Consider the following 13,240-nt stretch of genomic DNA (forward strand, 5'->3'; position numbering starts at 1 on the left):
AAGATGTCATAATTTTCAATAGGTATTTCCATGTCTAGAATGAAACTCTTGTTAGAATGACCTTGCATAAGAAACTCCTGATCATCCTCGGTTAAGTCCATGTTAGTCAAATGTGATTCTAATTCAAGTAGGCTAGTTCCTAATGTTTGTTCTGCATACGTGTGAACTACATCAACTTCTGCATCTACTTCTTCTCTTTCAATTTGAAGTTGCTCTTGTTTTTTTTTCCCTGATAGCAAATATTCTTTGTTCCCTTGATCTTTTAGCTACATTTGTTCTTCCATGTTTGACAAAATTGATGCAAATGATTGTTCCTTGGATTATGTGCTTGAAGATGCTGCCTCTTTGTTATGTGAAATAATGAACTCTTGAGATAATCTCAGATTACTACAACACTGCAATGGATTTGATTCTACTGATATTGTGATTTCCTTTCCATTGTATGGAATTTTTAAGCACCGATGACATGTTGATGTAATAGCCTACATATCCTATATCCATGATCTCCCCAAGAGTATATTGCATGGTAGGTCCAAGTCTAGAACTTGGCATGTTGTCTCCTACTGCAAAGGTCCCACTGTGATGGGTAATATCACCATTCCTTTAGATGAATGCTCTTCTTCATTATGTACTTTGATTTTTATCTTTTTCCGGGGATCAACTGCATCTTCTAAATATCCTAAGGCATGAACAAGATTCATAGAGAAAATGTTCAAGCCAGCTCCCCCATCTATTAGGACACATTTAACAAGCATTATATGAATGAGGACTTCAATTTGCAAGAGAGCATTATGGGGATGCTGCAATGAATTGATGCTTGAATATGAAGGAGATGAGCTTTGAATAGGATCCTCTAAAATAGGTTTGATGGCAATATTGTTTGGTGAGGATGTTATGGAAGGTTCTTGCAAGCTTTCAGTAGGTGTAGGTATAAATGCCTTTGGAGAGTCAATTTTCTTATGGGGGGATGAGCCATTTCTAGACATAGGTGTATGATTTTGATCTTCTTTAGCCAAATCCTTTAGGGATCTCTTTAAGAGGTGCATAAAAGAGCCACCTTTCTTTTGAGATGTATTTGAATCCTTGTGAGGTTTTAACTTAGTTGGATTTTGATTTTAAACTTGTTTGATTGCTCTGATATGTTGGCTTGTTACTTGTATTTTGCTTTGGTATGTCATGTTGATATTATCTTCAGTTATTTCCAATGTTTCAATTTTCATCTCTACGATCCTTCATCTCTAAGATCTAGTTAGAAATAGCATACACATGTGCTATTTTGCTAGTATTCGATTGTCCAAAAGGTCATTTTGATAAGTGATCAACAGACAATTTCAAGGCCATAAAGTGATATGACACTAAAAGAGAATTCAAGTGTTTAAAAGTTTGCAAGTTTTTCAATCTTCGGTTTAGGAGTGCAATGGTGATGATTTGATAAGAAGCAAGTCCAGTAGGAATGATATATCCTACGATGTGGGACAAGATTATCCTGACCAAACATTTCAGTTTCGTGATAAAGGATGATTGGTCCTAAGGAGAAACTATGTTTGAGTGATCAATTTACCAAAGAGGGTGATAATGCACTTTGAGATGTTTAGGTCTTGAACTTGTTAAAGGTGAGACTTGAAAATATTAAGGTGTTTATGCTCTAAAGTCTGATTTTGGTAGATGATAACTTGACCAAGAAAACCAAGCAAACAATTTAAGCACAGATTGATAGGTAACAGGTGTTTATGTTAACTACAAATTGCTCAGGTAGAAATGATAAATCTAAAATAGGCATGCAGGACATAGCTCTGGATTGACAAATGCAGAGTTTCGTATGATAGGATATGTAGTTTAGAATGACACAAGATATGAGTCTGTACGACAAAGTAGAAGTTTTCATGTGAAAAGAAGAGGCTCATACGACACACTTTTTTGAACCATATGACAAAATAGCTAACTCGTACGACATAGAATGTTGTGTAGTACGACACAAGATTTTATGTAAATAGGTTTGTATGATAGAGATCTTAACTTGTACGACAGATAACCAAACAAAGATAAAAAATGTTTGTTTGTTTGAACTTTTGATAACTGAAGTTTAATGTTTTGCTTATGTCTTCTAGTTTTTGGATGTTTGATTTGTCGATTTAGGGATGGATACACAACAAACACATGATGTGATAAATGTCTCCAAGCATGCTAAACCCTAAGGAAGTTGGATAAGAATGAAAACCTTTGCTTGTTGACTTAGGTACACACCCAATAGCTAATTAGAATACGACCGCTGAGTCTCACACAATGGATTCTCAATGTCATATTATCTGACTCCAAATGCTAATGGGGGCATGATATGGAAAGTGTCTTGGGAGAGTTACTATCTCTCTTGCACAAAGATTATCACCCTTTCGAAGGTGAATTAGGTAGCTTCTATTTTAACCAGCACTAGTAAGGGATCCTTTTGGTGCATCAGGGTATACACTCAATTAAGAGGTCTCCCAGCCTTGAAAACCAAGGTTTGATATACCCAAAGGTACAAAGGAGAGCTATTCCTGAGCACTGTCGTTGCTTTGATTTTCATCAAAAACACATTTATTTTATAGTGGGTTAGATTGCTTGGCGTTAGCCATTCCCACTTAGGTCGTTCCCCTCTCACCGGACTTAATGGCTAAGAGTTATTACTCCTCGGGAGGGTAGGTCTGCTAAATAAATGTACTAATGAAAGTAAAAGTTGAGTTAGCTTTCTGATCACCTAAGAAAGGTGAGATAATACTCGCCTATCATCAAAGACATGAAATACATGATTATTCATTTCCCTTAGAAAAATTGAAGTGTGCCTAGAAAACTTTAATGAATACACAAAGTTTAGTCAGATTCATAAGCAACCTGCAAAATAGATCCATTAGTAGTCATTGATTGGTTTTTGAATTATGTCTTTGACAAATGTATCTTTGTCAATCATCCTGCAGAAAAGAGTTAGGCTGCCAACAATCTCACAAACCAGTCAGGGTTAGCATTATAAAATCTTGGATTAAAACTAGGAAACCCTAAAATGCAGTTTATTAAAAAATCACAGATGCAGAAACTTGTATGACATGATTAATGAGATCAAATGACAAATATTTAGATCTCTGACACAAGCCAAAACCAACTTGTACGACACAGAATTATGCTTAGTATGAGTAAAGAATTTGCAAGAAATAGACTTGTATGACATAGATTTAGACCTAGTACGAATAAAGAATTTGCAACATAGAACCTCGTATGACACAGATTTATACCTAGTATGAGTCAGGATGAGGTGTCGTCCTAGGCTGAAAGGAAGTTTGTATGAGCTGGAAAGGCCACTCGTACACATTTCTGAACCAAATCCAGACATATATGAAGTTTTCCGAAGATTAAGAGGCCACAAGTGATGATTTCGGCCCCACGATGGGCACCAAAATGTCATGCTCTGTGAAGTGTACCCGTATCTGCAACCATAATGCACTCAATAAATCATTACAAGCAATGGTTAGTGAATTAATTCAAAGAAAGACAAAACCATAGCTAAGCGATCTATCGCCTCCTAGTAAATATGAGTATGAATTTTGCTCTCAGATCTTGGGATGCAAGCTCCAGTGACTTGACTACACTTAAATGGAGGATTTAAATGAAGATGCATGATCTAGCAAGAATAGCATGATTAATCTATATGATTTCATGATTATTCTAGAAAATAAGCTAGAATGAAGATGCAATTAAGCTACAATTAAACATGATAACATTGCTAAAATGATAAGCTATAAGCTAGATGCCTATAATAACAATGCATAAGATGAGATGAAATTGGGACCCTTTGTACTCCAAAATGAGGTTTATTTATAGGATTTTCCAAGGCTAAGGGTGAGGTGGAAAGAATAAATGGTCAAGATTGATCTGAAGATATCAATGGTTAAATTGGAGGAGGTTGGCAAAGGGGTTGGATTAAAGGGAACATCTATCATCTCTATGGTGACAAGTGTCAAGAGGCTTCTAGAAGAGGTTGGATGAAAGGGAACACTTAGTGACAAGTGTCACAAAGGTTCTAGAAGAGGTTGGATGAAAGGGGACATGTGGGTAGGTAGAATGGGTTAGGTTTAGGAATGGTTAGGTTTAGGAGTGGCAGAAGTTAGGAGAATTTGAATTTAAAAATTCAAATAATGGGAAAAGGCTAATTAATCTTGACAACTCATGAATTTGATTTGTTTTAATTAATTAGGGGATTTAGAAGAAATGATTTTGGATGGAGGGAATTAATTAATTTGAATTAATTAATCAAAGGGGTGAAATGAACTTATTAAATAAATCTGTAGATTTATTAATAAGTAGATGAAAGGGGAAATTTGATCAAATTTTTTAGTGAATTCAATTAAATTGGGAAGGGGGATTAATTAAATAATTGCTTATTCAATTAATTATCTTCAAACCATTTTTTAGGTGTATACAGTAGCAACATGACCAAATTCTTCAAGCTCAAATGTTGAAAGTTTTCCAACCAAAGTATCTGTAGAAACTGAAGTATTAGGCATTGTTTTCATTTCATTAATAGCAGTCACTTTCATTTTGTAAGCCGGTGGTAAAGCTCTTAAAACTTTAGACACAATTTCATCTTCACTTAAGGATCCTCCACAACATTGTACTCCTAAAACAATTTCATTATCTCTTTCCATAAATGCAGAAATTATTTCATCTTTTTCTATTTTTAAGTTTTCATACCTAACTGGGTAGCATTCCATTTTTGCAATTTTGACAGTGGTATCTCCTACATTCAATGTTTCCATTTTTTTCCAAATAGCTTTAGCAGTGGATCGGTCTGATAATCCCATGATTTGCTGATCTAATAATGTGCTCAAAAGTGCTTCTCTTTGTTTGCAATAATTGTCCATGTCCTTAGCCAATGTTGGTGGATGAGGTTGATTAGGAATAGGAGAAACATAGCCATTCTTTGTAACATCCCATATATCTCTTCCAATGTAGTTCATATATGTTTCCATTCTGATCTCCCATATACCATAGTTAGTTCCATCAAGATTCAGACTGTCCTTCCTAAAAATATTTGTTGCCATAGGATCTCCTCAAGCTGTTAGGCTTCTGCAAAAAGAGGACCTGGCTCTGATACCAATTGTTAGGTCTTAGGAAGGAAAACTAAGAAGGGGGGGTGAATCAGTTGTGAACCAGTTGTCAATAAATTATAATCCAAATGGAATTTATTCCAAATTAAACTTAATGTCGGTAAACCAAACTTAAGTGTCGGTAAAAAATATTAACAACTATAGCAATACCGGTATAACTTAATGCATGAAACATAAAGAGAAACAATATCCACAATACATGACATGGAGATTTTGACGTGGAAACCCGGTAAGGGAAAAACCACAGTGGGAAACCTTACCCACAATCAGATGATACTACTATAGATAGTATGTGTATACAAATGGGGTTTGCACATGCAGAAAGGCCAACCACCTTGAGCTCACTACTCAATCACAAAATAGGAGTCACACTGACAACACAATTAGATGGTGAAATCCAATGATAATGTACTGCTCAAAATAGCATTATCAATGCTAGATTCAGTACCGGTTAAGCTCTGAACATGAGTGTCAAAACACCTTCATAACCTTCCTTCAACCTTCAAATGATGTCTACAAGATTTTCACAAGGATCTTCTTATTTTTGCTCTTCAATATTCAAACACACTCATACCATATCCTATATCCTGATCTTCATAAGATCTTACAATCATTTATACAAAACCTAAGACCAAATGTATAGGTCAGCTCACTAAAGATATTACAATTAAATCAATTACAAATAAGTCTTGATGCAATACAACATGTCAGCTCAATACATTTATTAATCAATAAACCATCTCCATAACGTGTCATAATGATTTGGAATAGATAACATGTACCGGTCCATAACCTAGACCTATCGGTCGGTAAAGGCAAATCTGTCAACCCGATTAGACCAATAAGAAAAACACCAAAACCAAACTTCTAATCCATGTCTTCGACATAGCCACATGATCTGCAGATGATAACAAGTCATCATCACTACCGGTGAACAATATAACCTCCTAGTGAACACATATCGGTGATTGTGCATAAGTCACTAACCATATCGGTGAACATAATGTAAACCTCTAAGAAGACAAGTGTTGACATCAATGAGAAAACCAATGCAACACATGTAAAAGTCATCCATAATACCAATAGTCTTGCTATTTCTTCATTTTGAGTAGGTGTCATTTTGTAAGCAGCTTTTGTAGACACCTAAAAATGTCTCATTGATCATGTACTAATTATTCCTCTAATTGATTAAATAATCTTTATTATTTAATTAAGTCAATTAAACTTATTAATCTATTTCTTCTAAATTCATATTTCTTCATCTTATTAATTATTCTATTTTCCTATTCTATCATCATTTAATCATTTTAATTATTTTCTAAATATTAATTAAATATTTATTATTTAATTAATTATGGTTAATTCCCCAATTTAAATAATCTTTATTATTTAAATAAATTACTAATTATTCAATTTCTAGCTCTAATCATCTAATCATTCAACCCTTGCGTAAATATTAATTAAATATTTATTATTTAATTAATTGTGATTTAATTCCTTTAAATTAAATAATCTTTATTATTTCATTAAATTCTATTTCTAAAATAATTAAATAGTTTCTTTAAATTATTTAATTAACTAATTAATTCTTCCATTTCCAAATCCCCAAATTCTAATTTCATTTAATTTCTTCTAATTTCTTCCAAATTCAAATACATGTGCATGATCTCAAAAACCAAATTGAAAATCAAAGTTAAGTTCTAAATATATTCAAATGCTAAATTGAATTAATAAAATCAATTATTTGAATAATGTCTCATACAAAGATTAAATTGAAAATCTAAATCTAAATGCAAGGACATGCTAAATTAATTAATTCAATCAATTAATTAATTAAATCATTTATCCCTCCAACTTCTATTTTCTTCTTTTAGTTAGCTTTTTCTAAATTAAGCTCTTTGTGTCATCCTCTTTATTTCTACCAATCATCCTTTTTCTTCCTTCAGTCAACTTTTTCTCAATCAGTTGACTTAATTAATCTATTCAATCTATTGAGTTTCACTCCCACAATCAACAATTCAACTATCAACTTACATTTGAGCTCACCTAAGTTCACACCTCTTGATCATTTTGTTCCACCTTTCAATCAATCTTCTCTAATTTTTTTATAAATTGAGCATCCAATCTCCATTTTCAACAATCACAAACTTTGAATCTTTGTGTTGCTTGTAGGTTACCAGTGCAATATCTTAGAGCCATCATACCATGAAGAGAAGAAGAGCAATGGAAGCAATACGCAGTCACGAAATAGGGAGTTTTTATAGATTGAAATTATAATTCCTATTTTGCTTGATTGTATCATTTCATTGTCTAGTTTGTTAGATTTGTTGATTAGATAGGGATTTGTGATTTCCCTTGTGCTTCTAATTGATAGCTTTGTTTATTTGAAGATGAATTCTAGCATGCATTACATTTTGGTGAACCTGACGTGAACTAACATCAATTTAACCTTTTTCTGTGTTTTGTGTGATTTTTGCAGATTGTACAGATTGTTCATTTTTTTCAGGTTGCACAAATTTTGAGAAAATATTTTCCATCACGCAATCGAGCTTACATCATCACGCAATCGCATAGACATAATTACACATTCAACCCTTCGGGGTCATGCATTCACTCTGACAGGGTCACACAATCACCCTATCCAGATCACGTAATCGCCCTTTCTGGGTCACGCATCGACAGGGTTAATTGTTGTTTTATTTTTCTTCTGTCTGTTATTTCTTATATATAATTTTGTCTTAAATTTGGTTAATCTGAGATCAAAATTACATTTTTATTTTAGGATTTGATTAACACAGTTAATGGCAAGAAAAGTTTAGTTCAAGATTTCAGGTGCAAGAAGGATGAAACACCAAAGGAGAGAAGCCAAACGATATCAAAAAGTTCTCCAGGCAAAAAAATTGATACAGGATTTGGAAGAACAACTGGCCTTAGACAAATACAATATCCTAGTTCTTTCTTATACAGTTAAATATGATCTAATCAATATTGAATGGATGATGAGGGATTTGGCTAGGGCTTCACAATTGGTTTCGTAGGTTCCTGATTAGGTTTAGTTTTCTTGTATTTTTCTAATTTTTTTGTTGTCTGCATTTTGTCATGCAATCGACCTATTATTGTTACGTAATTGAGCAGATAACATCACACATTGGCTCTATTAGATTCACACATTCACTCTATCAGATTCACGCATTCGCTCAGTAAGTATCATGCAATCGCTCAGGTAGTATTACGCAATCACCTCTATGAAGTTCTCAGTTTCTGTTTTCTGTTGGTTTATTTTGCTACTAATCTTCTGTTTACAGCCTGTGGCGGATTCGCATAGAGGATTAGATTAGTAATTTTGCATGCACATCTCACAACAGTTAAAATGGACATGCATGGATAAACTCACACTTCAATTTTTAGTGCTTAAAATCAACAACAGTTAAAATTGACATGCATGGATAATCTCACACTTCATTGTTGGTGCTTAAAATGAACATGGGCTAAAATTGACATGCATGGATAATCTCACACTTTATTCTTGGTGCTTAAAATGAACATGGGCTAAAATTTACATGCATGCATCTTACACTTGGTTTTTGGTGCTTAAAAATCAACAAATGGTTAAAATTGACATGTATGCGTTCATTCTTGGATTTGGTGTTTAAAATTGACATGCACATGAGGATCTAACACCTAAATTTGGGCTATAAAATGAACGTGAATCAGGCTGCATTAGATTAAATCATTTTTTAATTTTCTTAAGGGAAAAGAACTTTTAATTGTGTCTGGGGTGGACCTACAGTTGCACTAGCTAACTTTCTACCCACCATTGGGATTTTGGGAGAAAGAAGGAAGGTGACAACGACATCCAAATTTTCTTTTATTCTACATAGTGAGGGGTATCTTTGACTAGGGATTTCATCACCCCATAGAGGTACTTCAATTTGGGATGCGTTGGGGATATCATCTCTCCCAGCGTACTCTCCAGTGGGTTTTTCAAGCCGCTATATAAATATACTAGTCAGGCAGCTAGAGTGTTGAGTGAATTCAACATATGTGGGGGCCTTCCCTACACTGATAAGCTCAACTAAAGTCTTAAGTGGCTTTCTCTAATAATCCATCATTGGATTGAGATCCCTCAAAACCTAATACTAAGAACCAAATTAGTTGCCAAAAATCCTATGTTTAGTGGTTCCGGGAGTGCGAATCGTACCCCATAGATACCCCTCATGTACCTTACATTATGAGACAGAAATCCCTCGATAATAAGATCTTCAGATCTTCGGGGTAAGATAGAATGGCATGCTCAAGAAGTGTGTGCCGTGGAGTGGAGCCAATGCTACCAGACTCTCTATCTGTCCATCTTATTTTGGTATTTTGCTGTGGGGGCCTCATAGAATGGTGTCCAATATCTAGCCTAAGATTGTATTCCATGCTTTTTTATGTATCATTGTGATAGACCAGTATTGAGTTAGTCCCTTGGGCTATTTTAGGCCCTATCCCACGTATCTCTGAATTTTTTGAGATTGTATGAAAATTGAGTCAATCAGCTATACATACCTACCAACCATTGTTGTCAGACTTGGAAAACTGCAAAACATTGTCCTACACACGAAGTTACCAAAAACAAAGTCCATTTTGAAACTGATTTTCAAAACATCCTTACATACTTGTGACCATAGTATTTTGCATAGTCCCATTTATGTCATCATTATTGACCATAGTCTTTTGCATAGTCCCACTTACATCCTCATTATCGTCCATAGTCTTTTGCATAGTCCTATTTACATCTTCATTATCATCCATAGTATTTTGCATAGTCCCATTTACATCCTCATTATCGTCCATAGTCTTTTGCATTATCCCACTTACATCCTCATTATCATCCATATTAGTTGCATAGTCCACCATTTATCATATATGTCTTCACCTAGACCTCATAGACGTCTAAGTCTATTATCAGTTATAGGTTCATAGAATGTGCCTTCATGGGTCTCCAAGGTGATGGTTTTCTCCCCTTTGAGCAACCTAATCTAGTTCCAAATGACGGTCAACAAGAAATCATTGATGGTATAGCTAACTTAGCTTGGGATTTAAGAAGAAGCGTACCCCAATATATGGGAGTTATATATGAGTTAGATATTGAGTCTAGGATTGCCCGTACGATTGATAGAGAGATTGAGGCTGAACAACTTCATCAACAAATGGAAAGACTTGCATTAGAGAAAGCTAGAAAGGCTTAAAAGGTCTCACATCAAAATCCTCAATAGAGAGTCTAGTATAGTATTGCGTACCTCATATTTACGTCTACTTTCTAGTGTTAGGTCATCGTCTTGCATAGAACCATCATCATATAGGAAATTTTAGATGCTTGTCACAAGGTCCCAGAAAGCAAAAGGAATAATGGACCCGAACAACACACAGTCTATAAACCCTACTTGGAACATGGACATGTCAACAAGTCAACACTCAGGTACACAGACAATGTCCACCATAAATGAATTACAATAAAATCTGAAAAAGGAATAAATTGAGTCCGCACAGTAAGACCCGCATGTTCTCATGATCCTATATGCACTTATACATAGTGATAGGGACAAGTATCTTTCACTGTTAATACAAAATGGGGTAAAATTACTTGGGGATTTTGATTTCACAAAGATTTTACCACCTGGAAAAACTTTAGGTCAAGATAATAGTCAAACACCACCCTTGACACAAATACAAGCAATGACCTCTAGTCTTCCTCAAAATGTACCTCTCCCAACAAATGTCAATACAAATGCAAACTTTCAAACAAGCATGTCATCTTCAATGATCAATGCTAGTATACCATCACAGAGCATACCGATAATGTCAAGTGTCTCAGCACCTATTCAAATGCAATCAATGAGTGTAACCCAACCTCAGGTTTCCTATTCTATGGGATCCACATATGGTTATCAAAATGCAAATCTAGGTATTACCAATACAAAAGGAACAACTCAACCAACCATGGGTTCACATATCGCCTATTTCATAGTACCTACTAGAACACACAACACACAAGGTTATAATCTTGGTACCTTTCAACAACCTCCTAGTTATGCAACCATGAATCCTTTTGTGGGACATACACACACATAAGGTATACCTTTTACATCAATAGATATTTTGACACAGCAAGTACAGAGTTTACAACAACAGATGATGACCATGCAAACTGGTAACGATAAAAAGAGCTACATAATGCAGGACTTACGTCCTTATCCATTTTATCACACATTATACATGCCACCCTTCCCACAACATTTTGAAATGCCCAAATTTGATAGATATCGAGGGAAGGGTGATCCTAGAGATCATATCAAAGAATTTTTTATGGTATGTATAGAAGTTGCCTCAGAAGATACTTACCTAATGAGACTATTCCCTAAAAGTCTAGGAGGTCCAGCTTTAGAGTGGTTTTCACATCTACCACCAACCATCATGTCATGGGGGGAATTAGCTGAACAATTTATTGCCAGCTTCTTGCACAACACTGACACCCCAGTTACTTTGATGGATTTATGTGCCGCTAAGCAATACAAGAATGAAACATTTGCATCCTTCATACAACGATGGAGGGCTCTCTATAGGAGATGCAAGATAGTTATCCCAGAAATAGAGCAAGTGGATATGTTTACAGAAAATTTGATTCCTAAGATAAAATATCCGATACAAATGTAGTGTCTTACCACATTCAAATAAATAACAGAAAAGGCTCTCAAATGTGAGAAGGGCTTGGTAGAGCAAGGTCTTATTAAGTATGGCAATACCAACAACAATGACAAATCTAAGTTTTGGTCAAAAAACAAAAATGTTACCAATGATGGTATTGTAGATGCTAGAACAATAAACATAACTCAACCTATTTTATCGCTGGGAATGAGTTAGTCAACAAATCCACATACCGGGAATAACACAACCTCAACCAATGTAAATGCTATGTAAAATACAAACACAAGATACCCCAAGGTAAACGCTCCAAGAAGAAATTACACACCTTTAGGAGAACCTATTGAGTCAGCGCTCAAAAATTTAATACAAACAAACATGATAACTCTACCTGAAGTAAGAGTATATGAACCAGGTCCTTTCAAACCTACATGGTGGAATGACAATGATTTTTGTGATTATCATAGGACTAAAGGTCACAAAACGAGAAGTTGCTACAAACTGAAAAACTTGGTCCAAGATATGATAGACCAAGGGGACATCACAATTGATACGGATAAGACCTCAAAAAACATGAATCATACAATTTTTAAAGATCCTTTTGTTAAGCATGACAAGGGGAAAGCCACCACATCAGGTACCCAGGACAATATGGCTAACTACACGAAGGTCTCATATGACTACACTATTCATGCCATTAGCTCAGTAGATACAACAAACAATGATTCACAAGAAACACCTGATCAGGAGGACCAATATCAAGACAATCATAAAGATGACAACCAAATTTGCATGATATCTGAAGGACCAAAGTATGATGATGACATGAATCTTTGTCTCCAAGACTGGGGGCAGGATCAACCATCTCACTTAGATTGGTTTGAAGATGAACTCATGGAACATATTATGAATGTCAAACATACACATTGGGACTATGAAGAAGGAATTAATATGAATCTAGATAAGATAACCTATGTTACAAATGATACAATTGCTACAATTACAATTACTCCTAGAGACAGAGACTGTGTAGTGGTTACTCACAAGTCAAAGGTAACCTTGCAAGGGATACCACAAAATCAACCACCAGCAGTAGGGACTTACAATGTAGTTGAGAAACTTAAGAAAACTCCGGCATAGATATCCTTATTTGAACTACTATGTATTTCACCCAATCATAGAGCTATACTAGACAAAGCACTTCAAGATTTAGTAGTGGATAGAGATATAGATGAATGTGCCTTCCAGTCTATGGTAGGATATCTGACAAAAGGTACACATATTGCATTTACAAAACAAGATATTCCTAGTGATAAATTGCTTCACAATGACCCACTACATTTGGAAGCTTACATTCATAAGAAAAGAATCAGAAGAGTACTTATAGATGGGGGATCCAGTCTGAACATTTGTACCTTAAA

The sequence above is a fragment of the Cryptomeria japonica genome, chromosome 5, assembly GCF_030272615.1.
Source record: "Cryptomeria japonica chromosome 5, Sugi_1.0, whole genome shotgun sequence".
In the NCBI taxonomy this organism is placed as follows: domain Eukaryota; kingdom Viridiplantae; phylum Streptophyta; class Pinopsida; order Cupressales; family Cupressaceae; genus Cryptomeria; species Cryptomeria japonica.